Source organism: Mandrillus leucophaeus, unplaced genomic scaffold, assembly GCF_000951045.1.
Source record: "Mandrillus leucophaeus isolate KB7577 unplaced genomic scaffold, Mleu.le_1.0 Scaffold337, whole genome shotgun sequence".
Lineage (NCBI taxonomy): Eukaryota > Metazoa > Chordata > Mammalia > Primates > Cercopithecidae > Mandrillus > Mandrillus leucophaeus.
In genome coordinates, this window is record NW_012103554.1 from 217,240 (window position 1) to 236,762 (window position 19,523).

General features: G+C 47.6%; 1 pseudogene; it reads right to left on the reverse strand.

Annotated features, from left to right (window-relative positions):
• Positions 1–9,385: 9,385 nt before the first annotated feature.
• Positions 9,386–14,385, reverse strand: LOC105545721 (annotated as a pseudogene).
• Positions 14,386–19,523: the final 5,138 nt, after the last annotated feature.

Here is a 19,523-nt window from a genome sequence, read left to right on the forward strand (position 1 = left end):
CTGCGCCTGAGCTCCCGACCCGAGTCCTGCCGAGTGGAGACCTCGGAGTGGGTTCCCCGCTGCCGGCCGATGCCCCCGGGCCTCCGGGTCCACAGCCTCCGGACAAAACGACCATTGGAAGACCTGGGAGGACTCACCGGTCACGGCAAGGGAAAGGCGGTTCCCGTGTCAGGAGGACCCAGGAAATGCGGGGCCTGGTGGCGTGAGGAGCACGAGGTTCCTCCCTCATCCTCAAGGGAACTTTGCCACCGGCTCAGTGTGGAGACGTCATCGTTCCGCTCGGATCTGTGGGGCTCCGACAGTGTGGCCCCTGCGAGGACCCCCATCCTCCTTGCCCTGGAGCTGCTGCGGGACGGCGCCCGGGAAGCACTAGGTACTGAGTATCCAGGGTCCGGCAGGGGCTTCCCGTGGTCGCCTCCCCGACCCCGCTGCTTGCGGTCCAGGGCTGCTGGTTTCTCCGTTGTGCTGGGGGCCCCCGAGCGTGGACGTCGTAGGACAGAGAAAACCTTGGGCTGGATGGAACAGAAGGCGACTCTAGGTCTCCTGCTCTCTGTCCTGTAAGAAACGCAGGCCCCACCCCCTCCACCCTCACCGTGTTTTGGGTCAGCCATTCCAGCGGGGTGAGGCGTCCCCTTGTGGGTGCCATTGGCATTTCCCTGAGGACTGTGGACACTGAAAACCTTTTCCTGGGCTCACTGCCATTTGCATTCTTCTTCTGATGCCAGTGGGCAAGGGGAGGTCCTCAAACGCTGGTGGGACCTGGACTCCAGCCAGTGTCCAGACTCTTGACCCTGCCGGGGAAGTGAATTCAAAGACCAGTAGGAAATAGAGAAAGGACGGAGATTTATTGTAAAAGGAAAAGTACACACTCAAGTAAAGGGAGTGCGGGAGGACTCAAGAGACAGGCAGGTGCAAGGGGGTTTGGGGCTGCTACCTTTATGGTTTTCTTTAACCTAGGAGTGGAATATTCATGAAAATTCCTGGGAGAAGGTTGAGATTTCTCAGAACTGTGGTGCCCGCATTTTTACACCAATTATGGGTATTCTGGGAAATGCTAGCGGGCTGGCTGGTGTGGGTTTAGTATGTTAACCAGCATATAATGAGGTGCTGGGTGAAATCTAGGTCACATTCAGGGCCATGCTGGGTCCACTCATTCTTACACAGCTTGGTCCACACGCTGTTTTTCAGCATCTTATCAGCCCAGAGCCTCTGCAGATATTTCAACAGATTCCTTTTGCTAGTCACCTGAAACAGCTGCCTAAAATTTTCTATTCATGCCGGGCGCAGCGGCTCACGCCTGTAATCCCAGCACTTCGGGAGGCCGAGGGGGGTGGATCACGAGGTCAGGAGATCCAGACCATCCTGGATAACACAGGTGAAATCCCATCTCTACTAAAAATACCAAAAAAGTTAGTCGGGCGTGGTGGCGGGCGCCTGTAGTCCCAGCTACTCCGGAGGCTGAGGCCGGAGAATGGCGTGAACCCGGGAGGCGGAGCTTGCAGTGAGCGGAGACCGCGCCACTGCACTCCAACCTGGGGGACAGAGCAAGACTCCGTCTCAAAACAAAACAAAAAAAAGCAAAAAAAAAAAAAAAAAAAAAAAAAAAAAAAAAAAAAAAAAAAACCCGAAAAAACAAAAAAACAAAAAACAACCAAAAAATTTTCTATTCATTTGCGACCACCGTGCAGTTTACCTGTCTCACTTTGGAGAAATGTCTATTCAAATTCCTTGCATACATTTAAATTGGGCTATTTTCACTTTATAATATTGAGTTGTAAGAGTTCTTTCTACATTCAGGATACCAGTCCCTTACCAGATATATGATTTTCAGATATTTTCTCCCATTCTGTAGGTTTTTTTTAACTTTCGAAATGTAGTTCTTTTTGAAGCACAAAAGTTTTATATTTGCATGAAATGAAATTCAACTACCTTTTATTTTGCCATTTGTGCTATTGGCCTACGGTACTTAAGAAGCCTTCGCCACCATGCGCCGTGACTCACACCTGTAATCCCAACACTTTGGGAGGCTGAGGTGGGCAGATCACCTAAGGTGGGAAGTTTGAGACCAGCCTGACCAACATGGACAAACCATGTTGGTCTCTACTAAAAATACAAAATTAGCTGGGCATGGTGGCTCATGCCTGTAATCCCAGCTACTGGGGAGGCTGAGGCATGAGAATTGCTTGAACCCAGGAGCCGGAAGTTGCGGTGAGCCGAGCCAAGATTGTGCCATTGCACTCTAGCCTGGGCAACAAGAAGAAAAATCCATATTAAAAAAAAAAAAGAAGAAGAAGAAGAAGTCTTCGCCAAATCCAGGGTCACAAAAATTCACTGCTGTTTTTTCTTCTGAGACTCTCATAGTTTCATGTCTTAGGTGGACATCTGCCATTCATCTAGAGTTAGTTTTTGTGTGTGCTGTAAGGAAGGGGTCTGCCTCATTCTTCTGCATGTGGCATCCGGTTGTCCCAACACCATTCACTGTAGTGTAGGATGCACCTGCACAACCTCCTGTCCCTATCTTCTGTACCTGGAGTCAGAAGTGTATCAGAAGTGCTCCCAGGGTTTCTCCCAATGAAATCCCCTCATGTGAATCCCATGTAGGCACTTGCTTCTCAGAGGACCTGGATTAAGGAGTGGATTCATCACAGGAAATGATATTTCATGAGATGGAACATTCTGGGAATACTGACACTCGGCAGACCTCTTACTAAATCAAAAGCAAGAAATTGCATGATTTGGTCATTTGGGTCCCACAAGTCTTCGGTCAACTTAGCTTTTTGGTGTTTAATTTTTTAAAATTATTTCTTATGTTGCTGTTGTTGTTGTTATTGTTGTTTTCTTTGAGACAGGCTCTCACTCTGTCACCCAGTCTGGAGTGCAGTGGCACCACCATGACTCACAGCAACCTCAAACTCCCAGGCTCAAGTAATCCTCCTGCCTTAGCCTCCTGAGAAGCTGGGACTACAGTCACGTGCTACTGCACTTGGTCAATTTTTAAAATTTTCTGTAGAGACAGGGTCTCACCCTGTTGCCATGGCTGATCTTCAATTCCTAGTCTTAAACAATCCTCCAGCATTGGCCTCCCAAAGTTCTGGGATTACAGGCATGAGTCACCACTCGTGGCCCAAAAAGTTCTTGCTTTTTACTTTTCACATGTTGTATGACATTATGTAGATTTAGAAAATACTGAATAAATAATTTGGGCAATGCTATACAATAAAATGTTTTCTTCAGTCACAGCTTCCTAAAAATAGAAGTGGCATTAAAATGTTGTACATTTGTCAAATCTCAAAGAAGTTTCAGATCTTTAGGGTGATTCTGACCTCTCATTTTGGTTGACACAATAATCCATACAAACAAGTAAAGCGTGCACTCTGATCTGGAAGGCGTAGGGAGGTGAAAGTATTGATAACCCAAAGTGACAGCCTCTTTTATAGACATGATCCTGCCTAAATTTCTCACGCCCCACAAAAGAGGGTCCTGAACTCCCTGCTTCTCCAGAGCCCCCTGCAGTCCTTGAAGCACTCTCTGGCTGTCTCTGCAAGTGGCTGAGCAGCTCCTCCTCTGTGGGACTGCGGAGGCTCCAAGTCCCCTAGGCCCAGGGGCTGTCATGCTCACCAGGTCCACCAAGGGTGCACCCCACTATGGGTGGTGGAGGAGACCAGGTGTAGCTGCTCCTGCCCCTACCCCTCTCCTGACTGGCCAATCTTAACAGGAGGAAGGAGTAGGGATGAGTGCAGCCATGGAGGTTGGTGCTGGGAAGAACAGAAATGAAGACCTTTGTCCAATCCCTTAAATGATGGGGATCCCTTTCTGAGTTCTAGCAGCTGTAGGGTAGTCTGATGTTTGCATTCCTTTTGTGTGTCTTAAACCCTATTGTAAAGCAGCCACTGTGCTAGGTGCTGGGTTTACATGTGGGTGATGGACGTGTCCAGTCCTTCAGGAACTTAGAATCCAGGGACAGAAACAAACACCCACGTGGCTGCTGCTGCTGATGTGATGTCCTTGAGGTGGTTGAGGCTGAGAGGGCAGAAGAGGGGGTGACTCATTCTGCCTGGGGAGTTGCATGGAGGCTTCTTGAGAGGTGGCATTTCAGACTATTCTTGTAGGAATAGGAAGAATACAGCGTGGCCAGATGGGAGAAGACAGGGCACCCAGCAGAGGGACAAGCATGAGGAGGAGGCCTGGGGGTCCAAGTATCACAGAAGTTTGGGGAGCTGTGAGAAGTCTGCAATAATGAACCCTCAGTTACTGGGGTAGACTCTTTCCACAGGGAGGAGGGAATGTCAGAAGGGAGGATAGGTTAGGGGGATGAACAGGAAACTCCCTGGAGTCCCTGTCTCCCTCCACAGCAAATCAACCAGTAAATCCATTCACCATTCATACATATACATACAGCATATGCTACCACACACACAGACACATGCGCACACACACAAGCATACATACGCTAACATATATACACAAACACACACACACCTACAGACACATGCACACACACTCACACAAACACACAGGCACACACATGCTAACACACATATGCAAACACACACACACCTACAGATACATGCACACACACAAACACACAGGCACACACGCGCACGGGACAAACTGGGTGACAAGGAGCTTGGCACAAACTCACTGTGAGAAAACACTCTGGGATTACTGAAATATTTGAAGAATGAGCCTTGGAGTCACTTTCAGCAGAGATGATAGCCGCCTTTTTCTGCTGTTCAGACCATATTTGAGGGTTCCGCCTCCTGCGGGAATGCTCACCCCCATGAAGTCAGGACTCACATGTCACCTTTTTTAGAGACCTTCCTGTTCAGGCTACTGAGGACCTGGGGGCTCCTTTCCCGCTCTTCCTCCCCACAACCTTGTTCCCCACCCCCTGAATCATCTGTCATCTTCCTACGTCCGATGCAGTGCACCTGCTCATTATGTTCACCTGTTGTTTCCACTGGAGCAAGGATTTTGTCTGTTTTCTTCAGAGAAGCATCCACAGCAGTCCATTGTTGGTGCTGAGGCTGTACTTGCCATGTGAGTGAATAAATGAGAGGCAGTGATTGAGGCAGGGGCCTCTTTCTTGTTCATTTGTTCACTACACTTTAGATAGTAACGTAGGACATGGTGGGACCAGTGTTTTCTGGGCACAATAACTCAGAATATATTGTGAAGACAAGAAGTAGAAAGAAATGTTAGGTGGAAGAATATGAATTTTCAAGAATATGAATTCCCAGCTGGGAAGAGTGAGAAGAAAAACTCAGGAAAGGGGCAAGGTTGGCTTAGTCGTAGCTAACATGGTGGAGAAACGCAGCTTTCTGTGATAGAGGGCCTGAGCTGTTAGACTTCTCTGCAATGCAGAGACCACCCCCACAACCTGCGCCGTGTCCTCCTCTCTCCCGAGGCAGAATGCAGCTCTTGTGCCTTCAGTGCCAAGGAAGCCACAGTCCCAGGCCAGAAAAAGGGCTGAGGTGGACAGTGGGAAAGGAGGGGGTGGGTGCAGCAGGGAATGCCTGGCAGCAATGACTTCCTGAGGGTAAAGAAAAAATGTCACTTGAGTATGGGAAAAAAAGAAGAATATGAAGAACAAGGTGGAAATCATCTGAAATTCCATTATGCACAGCTTAATGTTAGGGTTTAAGTACAATCATATGTAATTTTTATAAAATTGTGATCATACACCTTAGAATTATTTTAAATGACTTAAAATCATTTTAAATATTTAAATTATTTTAAATCATTTTAAATGAGAATTTATTTTTTAGAGCAGGGTTAGAGTTCATAGTGCAGAGTTCTCTCTTGCCCCTGTCAGTTAAACCCACTTTTTTTGGGCCTCGTGTCATTTTTTAAATTTATTCATTTTTATTTATTTTACTATTCTTGGATACATGTGCAGAACGTGCAGGTTTGTTACGTAAGTATACATGTGCCATGGTGGTTTGCTGCACCTATCAACCTGTCATCTAGGTTTTAAGCCCCACATGCATTAGGTATTTGTCCTAATGCTCTCCCTCCCCTTACCCCCTACTCACCCCCCGACAGGCCCCAATGTGTGATTTTCCCCTCCCTGTGCCCATGTGTTCTCACTGGTCAACTCTCACTTATGAGTGATAACATTCAGTGTTTGGTTTTCTGTTCCTGTGTTAGTTTGCTGAAAATGATGGTTTCAAGCTTCATCCATGTCCCTGCATAGGACATGAACTCATTCTTTTATGGCTGCATAGTATTCCATGGTGAATATGTGCCACATTTTCTTTATCCAGTCTATCATTGATGGGCATTTGTGTTGGTTCTAAGTCTTTGCTATTGTAAATAGTGCTGCAATAAATATACGTGTTCATGTGTCTTTATAACAGAATGATTTATAATCCTTTGTGTATATACCCAGTAATGAAATTGCTGGGTGAAATGGTATGACTGGTTCTAGATCCTTGAGGAATCACCACACTGTCTTCCACAATGGTTGAACTAATTTACACTCTCACCCACAATGTAAAAGCGTTCGTATTTCTCCACATCCTCATCAGAATATTTATTCATTTTTAATTTCAATTTTCATTCTAGATTAATGAGTACACATGCAGGTTTGTTACATGGGTCAATTGTGGGAGGCTACAGCTTGGGGTCTCAATGATCCCAGACAATGAGCATTGTAACCAGTGGTTGGTTCTCCAGCCCATGTGCTCCTCCTCACTCCCCTGTCTAGTGATCTCCAGTGTCTGTGGTTGCCATCTTTACATTTTGTGTATTCAATATTTAGCTCCCACTTATAAACAGGAACCTGCAGTATGCAGTTGCCTACTCTTGTGTTAGGTCACCTAGGATAATGGTCTCCAGCTCCATCCATGTTGCTGAAAAGGACGTGATTTTGTTGTCTTTCGTGGCTGTATAGATTTCCATAATACATACGTACCACGTTTTCTTCACTACATTTACTGTTGCTGGGCAATTAGATTGATTCCATGTCCTTGCTAGTGAGAATAGCACTGCAATGAACAATATGGGTCTATTTGATTGAATAGATTATTTTATTTAGGTATATCCCCAGCAGTGGAACTGCGGGTCACATAGTTCTACTTTAAGTTCTTTGTGCTGTCTCTGATTTTTTTCAGCAATGTTTTGTAGTTTTCTTGGAAAGATTTTTCATCTCTTTGGTTATATGAACTGCTAGGCATGTCATTTTTTTTTGTGGCTGTTGTAAATGCGATTGTGTTCTTGCTTTCATTCTCGGCTGGAATGTTATTGGTGTGTAAGAATGCTCCTGATTGTATACATTGATTTTGTATCCTGAAACTTTACTGAATTGATGTATCAGTTCCAGGAGCCTTTTGACAGGGTCTTCAGGGTTTACTATATATGGAATCACATCATTGGCAAAGAGAGATGTTTGACTTTTTCTTTTCCTGTTTGAAAGCCCTTTCTTTCCTTCACTTGCCGATTGCTCTGGCTAGAATTTTTTTGTCCCCAGTACACTCTGCTCTCAATCAAATAGGCTGAAGAGCAGTCTCCTGTTCTGTGATCAACAAGTTTATTAAAAGATTCCATGCAGATGAAGCTCTATACCTGTTGCAAGCCAAGGTTTCTCCTCTTTGGAAAGACTGTCTGGGCACCCAGGCGAGTACACATATTTCCAAATTCTGCCCAGCCTGGAGGTCTCCAACCACGGTACCACCACCTTCAGGTCTCTGGGGGTTACAGCATCCACTGCAGCTCCCCTTTTGCACCTGGGGTTTTCCTTTCTGAGCCCATTCACTCTCACAGCTCTCTCATTCATTCAGTCGTTCCCTCAGCCTCCAACCACCACTTAAATCATGTTAGGCTCACCTGGTGATACAGAGAAGAATCATCCTCTGTGGGTCTGAAAAAGACTCTGGATTCCTGGTAAGTGGGTCCTGGATCCCCCTGGTTGCTGGAGAAAGTGGTGAGGACCCTTCATGGATGGGGAGGTGAGTGAGGTTTGTGTGGGTAAAAGTGCCAGGCTGAGATGGGGAACTAAAGGATGTGACTTGGGTGGTGGCAGTGAATGGTGAAGAGAGGGGTGAAAAATGTCTGGTGAGCCCCTGGGTGCAGGTGAGTGTCTGCAGCAAAGTACAGGGGAAAGATCAAGGGTAGGGAACCCTGGGGGTGCTGGAGGGCTTGTTTGGTAGAGAGTGTGTGAGAGCAGACTGTGTGGTTGTTAGCGGTGTCTGTGGTCACATCTTTGCTGGATCTCCCTCCCTACTTTTTCTCTCTCTTTATTTTTACCTCTTCAAAGAGACCCCATGTTTGTTAAGGGGCCACAGCCTGGACTCAGAGCTCCAGCTCTCCTCAGGGTGGGCCTAGCATTTGCTGACTTCAGGATGGGCCACAGGGCTCATAACTGAAAAAGGAAACCTTCCCTGAGTCCTCAGCATATGCAAGGACAGGGTTCCTGGCATGATCTACTCATTTCGTCATCTGTATTCATAGCATTTGTTATTTTCCACATGTGGACATCCATGCCTAGAAAGCTGAAGAACCTCACACAAGAATATTCAGCCACAATGTCAGCTAACTTCCATTATGAATGTGTGATCTCTAGATCATGGCCATTACAGTCACCTGTGGCCACCCTATCCCCATCCTGGGCTGGTCTGCGTCTGGTGGCCAGGAGTCTGCAGCAGGGGTGAGGCAGGAGGGCCCAGGTGTGCACAGAGGCCCCTCCTCCTGTCACCTGGCTGTCCTGCCCAGGACTCTCCTGACAGCCTTCTGCCTTCTTCCTGTTCCCCCAGTCACTGGCCCAGGTCACCCAGCCTCAGGGGTGGTGCTACCAAGGCCTTCCCAGTGGCCTCCTCCCAGGACTAACCAGGGCTCCTGTCCCCAGACTTGTGCATGGGAGACTCTTGTCACACACAGATCCCTGGACCCGCCAAGCTCTGCCCCTCCCAAGTCTGAGAACTGCCCACCCCCATATGCCTGTTGTCCTCCAGACCATGTGACTCCTCCTGGACAGAGGCTCTAGTGCATCAGGCCAGAACCTTCTAGGTTCCTGCATCCCTGCTCAGTCACAGAGGTGGCTGCCATCCCATGTCCCTGTCTTCAAGCATAGACAGGCCCTGGGCTTGGCCCAGGCCTCCTCCCCTTTCCCACAGCATCAGGACCCTGGGGATTGAAGGTCACCAGGTGCAGGTTCTCCCCACACGAAGACTATGTGGAGTGGGAGGTCTGTGCCTATTTCTTTCATTTAATGGCGAAAGGGCTAAGTGACTGGGGGAAGAGTGGGACTCAGGCTCTACCAGTCTTCACTCCAGGCTAAGCTGTCTCTAGCAGGCTGGGGCCACTGGGCCCCTCACTTCCCTCCTACTTCTGCCCACAGTTCCAGATGCCTCCATGGTGACTGAGACGAGGATGTGCTGAGGATTCCTCAGTTGTGGGTGGGTGGAGTGACCACAGGGATGACCTGCATGGAGAGGGGGCGAAGCTGTAGACTCAGGCCTGGTTGACCATCAATGGCTGTGCCCTAAAGTGAGCCCCACACAAAAGGAGAACCCTCCCTCAGCTCCTGTGCCCATGGAAATCCAGCCTTTCACGAATCTGAGTCTCATCTGGATTAGGACATACATTTAGAAAGTGATGAAGGAACTCTGGGCCTGAGCTGCTTCAGTCTCTAGAGGGACTTAGGGGTTGCCTGCAGGGGACGAGGGGGCAGGAGAAGCTGCCTGAGGCTGAGAACAGAGGGTGAGAGGGAAACACCCGGAGGCCCTGGCTTTGCAGGAGGAGGAGGAGCTGTGCTGCATTTATGGAATTATTTACCTCTTCACATCAATTTCTAAAAAGTAAGTTTTCTTGAATTTTTGGATGTGCTTTTTAAATAGTATGACAAATTATGAAATAAGCAAGAACCACAGTTGCTGCAGCACAGTCCAGAGAACTTCTCTTTCTGCCCACTTCAGGCCCTGGTGCCCCCTTCATCTTTAATGACATCATCTGATGACCCATACTTCAGTGTTTTTCCTCCAAACCAGGGCACTCTCCTAATAACCACAATATGATTGCCAAAGCAGATTTCACATCCACACGTGACACCATCTCACACTCATGCTCCTCTCAAGGTTCACCAATTGTTTCCGTCATGTCTGTCACAGACAGAGATCTGAGAGATGAGGCATTTCCTATCTCCCTATTTTGCTGAAGATACAGGAGATGGCATTTTATTTGTACCATTTGTTGATCTTTACATTTTGGAACATACATGGAGAAATCCAGATTGATGTGGTTAATATTTTTATGTGTCACTCAGAAGTCATTAGTATATTTGTGACTTCCAAATCCTTCCAGCATTTTGGTTTCATTTTTGCTAGTTCAGAGTTTCTAGGTTGATGTAGACTAAAACAGAAATCTTTCACTAAACTTGCTAAGTCTGGAACTCCTGCTGGTCTAGAAATACACAGGAGGTGGTGGGCAGGTGGCCAGCCAGAAGGGCGAGTTTGATGGAGGCCGTGCTCACAGGGGCTTTTTGGTATCATCTTCAACCTTCCGAAAGGACACAAATGTTGGTTTAAGAGGTGGAGGAGAACACAGACCATCCAGGCAATCCTTCCCTAGTCACTCCACGTCTCAGAGCCCCCTGCACTAAGGAACCTGTTTTTTCCCTTGAGTCCCAACCCTGGTGCCTGCAGCTTGGACCAACCTCCTTCTTCCTTTGTCACATCACAGAGTCAGCCCAGGCCCTGCATCTGACCAGGGGATGAAGTGGAGGGTCCTGCAGGACTGAAGCTGGTAGTGATGGGCCTGCTTCCTCACTCAAGGCCCTCTCTACCCTCTGATGAGAGGGCCTAAAACATGGCAAAAGGTTGAGGAACTCATCCAAAGAGGGGGCTCTGTATTCCTGTGCCCTTGGCCTTGGGTGGGCCTGCAGGCAACATCCCTCCTTCTCCTTCCTCAGCCTCTCCACACTGGGAGCAGCACCCATAGCTCCGAAGGTGACCGTCCCTGTTCCACATTATTCATTGCTGGTCCAGCCCAGTGGTGCCCGTGGAACTCCAGCAGCAGCTCAGCTCCCCTGTGTCTCAGTCCACTCTGCTCCAGACAGGGCAATCAGCTGGCTCAGGACCTTGAGTACATAGAAGGCAGGATGTCAGGGGAGCTGCCTTATGGCCCGGACTCGAACCCCATGGGTCCATGGGACTGACTTTTTAAAAAACCTTCTCATGAGCAGCCTCTACTCTTCACCTTCCACCTTAATCGCTGAACTCAAGCCACTTTCTGTGGGAAGACAGCTGTGAATTTCCTCCTTTTGAATTAGGTGTACCAAGGCTCTCCCAGCACTCCACCTCCTGGTACTAGACCCAGATCTCTCTTTTAGCCTCAGAGATGGAATCCCACTTCCCTTGTCACACCCGTGTAAAGCTACCAAAATGCACCTAACCCAACTAAGAGGACTGCCCATGCCCGGGCCCTCAAATCTGAGGAGATGCCTCTGCAGCTCCTGCCACCCCAGGTCATCCTGCAAGGCAGAGGTTTTGTCCCCCTCTGATGTGGGGCAGCCCCTGGGACAGGTCCTGGGGTAGGAAGGGAGAAGGGGTGTCCCTGTCCTCAGGGAGCTCACACAGCTGCTGAGGGAAGCAAGGTGACAGCACAGCCCACCCTCCTGCGGTGGTGGAAGAGGAGGTCATGCCCCAGGGCAGGGGAAGGGAGGATCTCAGGGCTGTCATTGGAGGGGGTTTGGTTGGATTTCTAGAAACAGAGCAGAAGAAGGGAAAGGAAAAGTGGTCCCAGGAGGAGGGAACATGAAGCATAAAATTCTGGAAACACCATGTTGCCCAGTTTCAAGGCTGGTGAGAAATCCACAGTGAGGAGAGCAGAAGCAAGTGCAGGGAGGAAAAGGAGTCAGGAGGGAGAAGGGAGAGGAGGATGGGAGAGCACAGGCATGCCAGCTCCCCGAGGAGGAGCCCCCCAAGAGGGGGTTATGTTCACACTCACTCACACACACACTCACACACTCTCTCACACACATACATGCATACACACACACACCTGGCTGATTAGATCTGAACTCAAGACAGCTACCTTTGTTTTCTTCTCACTGACTTGCTTCAGCGTTTTTACCCAGTGTATCAAGAATTCCTCAAGCCAAGTTTCAGTCTCCCATTGAAATCTTCTGGAAGAACATGGTCACGTCCTTGTTCTTATCCCAATTCTCTTTCATCTTGGCGCCAAGATAAAGCACTGTCCAGTTTCTGTTGTTTGGGTCAAAGAGGAGGAACGTCTGTCCATTTAAGAGGAACTGCCAAGGTCTTCTGCCGTGTCCATGGGCTTCGTGCTCACAAGACATCCGGGCCTGCAGAATGAGGGACTCTGCCCCACTGGAAAGAGATCAGCTCTGATCTTGACAAGTCCTGAGCCCCGCCCTGCTTCCTTTCCTGGCTCCTGGACTTGCTCTCTCTGCTGCATCCTGCCCATGCTTCTCAGCCTCTTGTGTGACACAAACTTCCGGTTTATTTTTTACATGAAACCAATAAATACCTCTAAGTTACTATCCTGTCTGCTTCCTCCTGTCCTGGACAATTTTAACTTACCGCTGGGTATTCAATTCTCCACTCAAATGTCAGGCAGCTGCCCTTTGAGGAAATCCACCATGTCTCTTAGGGTTTCAGTCTGTTCTTCCCAGGCTTTTGTGACATTGACTTTCTTCCCCAGAGGAGCAAAGGCTTTGGCCTTATGGTTAACACAGTCAAAGTAAAGAAAAGGCCTTTTATCTACCTGGCCTTGAACTTCACACCACTGTGGTTCAGGTCTGAACTTAGGAGTGATGGTGAAGTCATAGCAAAAACAGTGTTCGTCTGTGGAAGAAAAACACAGGAGGGGGTTGGTGTGGGGGGAAGTGGAACCTGAGACCCCTCCTCTTCCTTATGGTGACTGCAAGTGAAGGACTCTGAGGGGCTAGGCTGGCAGAGCAAGATGTGCCCCAGCCAGGACTGTCATGTCAACTAGTTAAAGACTAGAGCGTCTCCCTTATGTGAGTTCAAGATGAGGATGCTCCCTGCAGCCAAAAAAACACATGTCCCCCCCAAGGCATATCCCACCTGGGCTCTGCCCACGTCAGTCAGCACATGACCCTGTCACTGGAGGTGCCAGGGCTGCTGTGGCAGGAAAAGGCCTCGATGAGGATGACCTTCGGCAGCAGCCTCGGTGGACTGCGGGAGGTGGGAGAAGGTGTGGGGGGTGCCCTGGATGCTCCAGCACAGTGGATGGGGTGAAGACAGAATCCAACTTGAATTAAAAAAGAGGTTATTGTCATAGTCACAGGATTTAACACATTGGCAAAGCCCCTGGCCATCATGCCCACCTGCTATGAGGATGCATCCCTGGAACCCTGGAAAAGGGATGGTTCACAGGGCGAGAAGTGGAAAACCTAGAACTTCTTTTTTTTTTTTTTTTTTTTTTTTTGAGATGGAGTCTTACTCAGTCGCCCAGGCTGGAGTGCAGTGGCGTGATCTCGGCTCACTGCAAGCTCCACCTCCTGGGTTCCCGCTATTCTCCTGCCTCAGCCTCCCGAGTAGCTGGGACTATAGGCGCCTGCCACCACGCCCGGCTATTTTTTTTTTTTTTTTTTTTTAGTAGAGAGGGGATTTCACCAGGTTAGCCAGGTTGGTCTCAATCTCCTGACCTCGTGATCCACCCGCTTTGGCCTCCCAAAGTGCTGGGATTACAGGCGTGAGCCACTGCACCTGGCCCTGAAAATCTAGAACTTCTAAGGCAGGGTGTAGAGGAAGGGATCACAGGCTCAGAGAAGCGCCCATGCCAGGGAGGTCTGAGTGTGAAAATCCAGAACAATGTCCATCCTCTGTGCTCATAGGAGGCCTGGAGGACTCCTGTTTAACCCAGCATATAAAGCAGGCCCTGGGAGAAGGCGGCAGACTGTCAAGAAGCTCAGGAATGCCTGTTGCTGAAGGCCGGGGTTGGGGGTAGGAAATACTCTTCCCTAAATGGCTCCCGGGAGTAATGATCTGAAATAACTGATCCCAGGTGGAGGCTGTCACCTGTCAGGAGCACGGAAGATGCAATGATGCAAATAATTAGAGAAGTCACAATGCCAGCTGGAGTCCTGAGCCACAGAGAGCTACGCTCATGGCTCATAGAACAAGGGGGACCAAGAGGCAAAACAGATGGAGACTCACCCGGATCCTGCTGGACTTTAACCACAATAAATAAAGACAAAACAGAGAGATGGATGATTGGGAAGAGGAAAGTGGACATTTCATAAAAAACTGTATTACTTTGCCGAGTTTCCAGCACTAAGCCACTTCTCAGACAGACCCAGAATCCATTACTAGAAGCAGAGTCCAGATTCCAATGAGGAAAGACCCTTCAACCTCACAACAAGTGCAAAGCTTCTTTTCCGACTTCCCCACATACACGCATGGCCCGCAGAGCTTGCTGTGAGGGGCTGTATTGTGAATATAAGGGGCTTGCTGGCAACATAGTCCCTGTTGTCACTGATCAACTCTGCTGTGGTATCTTGATAGCAGCCACAGACAATCCATGCGTGATGAATGTGGCTGGACCTGTCACTAGGGCCCTAGGACTCAGTACACATTAGATTCTAGAAGCATCTGTGGTCAAAAAACATTTTGTGTAGAGTCCATAACAATTCCTCACTGGAGAATCAACAGGGTCACCTAGTGCCCAGAAGGAAGGCCATGCCACTGGCAGCAGGAAATACATCACACCCTTCAACAGTGGTTCTTGTTTTATCCTAGGCCCTGGCAGAGATGGGGCCTCCAGCCATGGGAGGGCAGTAACCACACAGCCTCAGAGCGGCCCATTACGGGGTGGGCTCCTCACCCGGTATGTCATTAGGAAGATAGGCCCGGCAGTGAGAAGACGCAGGTGCTTCTCCTGGGATGGGCAGGAACAGGGCCACAGGGAACCGAGAAGCTGCAGAAGCAGTTGGCCCCGATCCCCAGGACACCACATAGCTGCATCCCCTCACCCTCAGCTCACACCCGAGGCTTCAGGGGATGACCCTGATGGCCCTGGTGGACCATTGATGCCACTCAGCTGCAAAGGAGGGGAGAGTAGGCCCCAAACCATGGAACCCCCACTGCCATCATATCCACACCACCCAGAAGCCACAGGCAGGCTAGGACCTGCTTCTGACTTTTGGAGTTGCAGCTGAGACCCCACCTGGAGATGTTACCCTAGGGGATGGGCCATCAACTGTTGTGTCACTGTGTGTATCCTCATCTGGGTCAGCAACCTAGGATAGTGTCCAAATCTGGGCCCTTTTTTATTTTCAGGTTGTCCTGGCCTGCTGTTGCTCTACAAAGGGATAGGACTTGACACAGAGACAGAAAACCCATGCCCTGAAAAGACCAAAGTGCTTCCTGCCTTCCTTTCTAGAAAGGGTTTGCCAACTCCTGCCTACCTTTCTATATGACGCTGGCTTCCCAATAGGAAGAATAGGTGAATCTAGGCTCCAAGGACCAAAGTAGATGCCTCTACTCACCTGCGTTCTCAGGGTCGTCCTGAGGGAAATGGCACTTTCCAACCCCCCCTGAACAGGTTCTCTTGGGAGCTTGGGGTGTGTTTACTGGGATGTGTCCTCAACAAGGAGAAAAAGGTGCTGGTTGGTGGGGGAGGTGGTGAGAGTTGCTTCATGGATAGGGAGGTGAGGGAGGCCTGTGGGGTGACAGGGCTGGGCTGAGATTGAAGGTAAAAGTGTGTGACCTATTTGGTGGCAGTGTGTTGTTGTCATTTATTACTGGATGAATGAAGAGGGACGAATGCAGAAATTAAGACAAAGACAAGAAGATACGTTTTGAAGAAGGGGTTGCAGGCTCTTTGCCTCTAGTGAACAAGGGCCCTGAGCTTTTACAGCCCTTCACTTGTATTAGGTAGAAAGAGCAGGGAGGGAGAGGTAACAGTTGGTCAGCTGTTTGATTTATCACAGGTATACAAAATTGTTTTCTTTGTACAACAGGCTTCAGATGTTTCTACAGATAGTCACGAGGAACACTGCACTGCGGCGAGTGAGCACCCTCCGTAATCCTTCTGGCAGCAGATGCAGTTTGTCAGCTTTCCAACATTCTGCTTTTACGAGAACAGTTTTCCGTTTACTCATATAGCCTCCAGTGGTATACTGAGTTGGTCACGACCCCCATTTTCTCTTGGGCCTGCAACATCTCCACCTTTTCGTTTATGCATAATTGGATAAAGGTAATCACAGGTTGTGTAGCTCTCAATTGCTGTTTGGTGGTCCAGCTGATTTTGCAGACTATGAACAGAAAACAGAAACATAATAACATTAATCCAATAGTTATATATTTTAAAAAAAAAGACATTGAGGTGCTGTTTGAAGTAGGTCCAAGGGTTAAGGCTCTCCAAATCTTGCTGAAATTCTGCCCAAGTTTCTAAAGAGGGCTGAAACGCTTGAGTCTGCTTATTTAGGTTAAGGATTTTACTTTGTAAATCATTAATATCAAAAGCAACATTAGATGTTAAAGCTTCCTGTAAATGGGCTTTTACAAGGCTCCATGGATATTCACTTTGATTATATTTCAAATACACAAATATGGGTATGGTTAAAATGACAACACAGTTGCTGCTGCTGTAACTGCAAACTTCATACTTGTTCTCTTAGCCACAGAACAGTAGTCTTTAACATTGCCACTTCTGTTTGTATCTCAGTGTTAATTTTATTTGGAAATAGCCATGCCTGGTTGGCTGTAGGTGTCCAGTTTTCTACATATTGAGCTGTTTGAATGGAGATTGTGCCTTGCTACTGAAGACACCACAACAGAGGTTATTAATGTAACTAAGGAGACTATAGCAAAAATTATCACGCCCAAGGTTCTACGAGCATGATGAGTAAACTGAGTAAAAAGGAGTTTTATAAGACCTAAAGTGGGAGTGGCCGCTCAACGCTCAGATAAAATTACAGGAATTCATAAGCCAGGAATGTGACCTAGAATTATTAGGGTAGATATACTGTGTGTTTGTATGGTGCTAGTATTAAGGCAATGATACAGTTGACAGGAATCACAAGTCAACTGGGCATCATCCATCTGGAGTTGGTCTTCTTTTGCTACTAGAAAAACATAGGGATTAAAAACACAAATTGTAAATTGAGTGGTAATATTTTCTACAAGAGTAACATTAAAACTGAATTTAGCTCTGTCACTATTACCGAATAATGCTTCAACTTAAATGCTGCCATCCATAAATGGGAGTGCTGCTTTCCAAATCGATTTCTGAATTGGACCTCTTTTTCCTTGATAATGCCATTGAGGTAAAGGTGGGCTAAAGCCTGTACCCTACCGAGCAATTTGTGGGGCAGATCGGGATTGACTCCCAATGCGATGGGGCAAAGAGATGTCAGAGTTTTGCCACTGGTGCCAGCAAAGTTCATGTCATGAGGTTTGATGCTCATCTCCCCCAACAAAATAACCACGGGGACCCCAGTCAATAATGTCTCCTATTGGCATGGACTGTTGTCTAGCTAGGGAGCCAAGACACTGGGTCCAAGGAGGAGGGTTAGAATTATTAGAGGGAGCCCACTCTGTATAATTAATACAATTTGGGCGATTGGGCCAGGAGTGATTAGTAGCTACACCAGTAATATTAATAGAGCTAAGGCCCAATAGGTACATACATTTTTCGTGGTAACTCAACCATGCCTGGGATTGAATTGTAAGACAACTGCGGTTGAGCGATGTATTCTAGGTGATGCATATAGGAAGTCCTTCCAATGGAGCGGCGTAATTAATACCATTGTTCTGAGAGTCTAATTGCTCTGTGTTAGGGTCCTGGTGCCCATGCTCCTTGGTCATGATATAGCTCCAGATGAATGTCACTCCACAGTACAGGTTGTACTACTGGGGGGTTGGGAACATATATGCCTAATATGTCTTTGCCTCTGCACAGGGAAAACATACCGCACAGGATATTACTGCTAGCATGGCCATAAACATGGAGTCAGGAGTTTTGGCCTGACTCTGACGCTCCAGTAGTTTCTCAGTTTCCCGTGTGGTTGTTTTTGATCTATGAAACACAAGCATACCCTTATCCCCATGTCAGTAAATCCACCGGGACTTTTCATTGTTCTTCCTCTGAGTATTTCCATAATACCTTTGGGTAAACTTTCTTTTTTTCCTCTAACATTTGCCAATGTCATTCTGCCAGAGTCTTATTATCTGTACCAGGAGTTAAAAAATGTAAAGTAAATAAAGCTAAATGTAGTTTTGTTTGAGGTAACAGCTGGTCTCCTACTGCCCCTTTCTGTTTATTTAACATACGTTGTAATGTTTGATGTGCTTGCTCTATGATGTCTTTTCCTTTAGGATTATAAGGTATTCTTGTTTATGAGTGATTGCCCATAACTAAAAAATGTTGAAAAGTATCACTAACATAAGTACGTCCATTGTCAGTTTTTATTTGTTTAGGGACCTCCATATGGGCAACTGATGACAAATAGTGTTGTCAGATATGGCCACCTCTTTCCTTTGGCATGTGGCATGTATCATATGAGAGTAAGTGTCTATTTTCACATGAACATAACTAAGTTTTCCAAAGGTTGCTATGTGTGTAACATTTATTTGCTAGATTTCATTTGGAGCTAAGCCTCGTGGATTACATCTTTCCACAGGTATAACAGCAGGGACATGTTGACAAGTGGTGCAGGCTTGCACTATAGCTCCAGCCTGGCTGTGAGGCAGATGAAACATACAAGTAAGGGCAGAAGTGTTTTGATGCAGTAATGCATGAGAAGCTTGAGCTTGTTGAAATACAGAGCTAATCAATGCATCTGGTCTCTCATTACCTAGAGATAGAGTCCCAGAAAATTGTGTGTGACAGTGAATATGAGAAATATGGAAAGGAGCAGCACGAGAGTGAACAGCATGCTGAAGCCTTAAAAACAAGTTAAACAGTTCTGGGTCTAGGGTGCTTTCAACAGTGGCATTCTCAATGTGACTGGCTACATTTACAACATAAGCTGAATCACAGACAATATTAATAGGAGTTGAAGCGGTGAGCTGTAAAACCTGAATAACTGCCATGAATTCTGAGCATTGAGCTGCAACTCTAGCGGTTTCTATTGTTTGAGTATGCTTAGGTCCATAAATAGCTGCTCAGCCTTTGGAAGAGCCATCAGTAAAATAAGTCTGGCCACCTGGAAGGAGGATAAAGGGGTGAACTTTATAAAATTGTAAAACTTTGTCTGAAGGGTGATGAGTTTTTATTGCACCCATCGGTTTAATTTGTGCATTAATAGCTCTTAAATGATGTCGTTTGCATTCTCAAAAGTTGGAGTTAAGGTGAGGGGATTGGGAGGGAAGTGTCTGCTGAGACCCTGGTTGCCAGCGAGTGCAGCAAAGTGCAGGGGGAAGTTGAAGGACAGGGAGCCTTGGGGATGCTGGAGGGTTTGTGTGGTGGAGAGCCAGTGAGAAAAGAGCATCTGTGTTTGTCTGGGATGTCTATGCTTGCATTTCTGCAAGATCCCCTGCCTCACTTCTGGTCCTGACCATGTCTGTGGCCTGGTAGCTCAGGCTCCTTCCGCC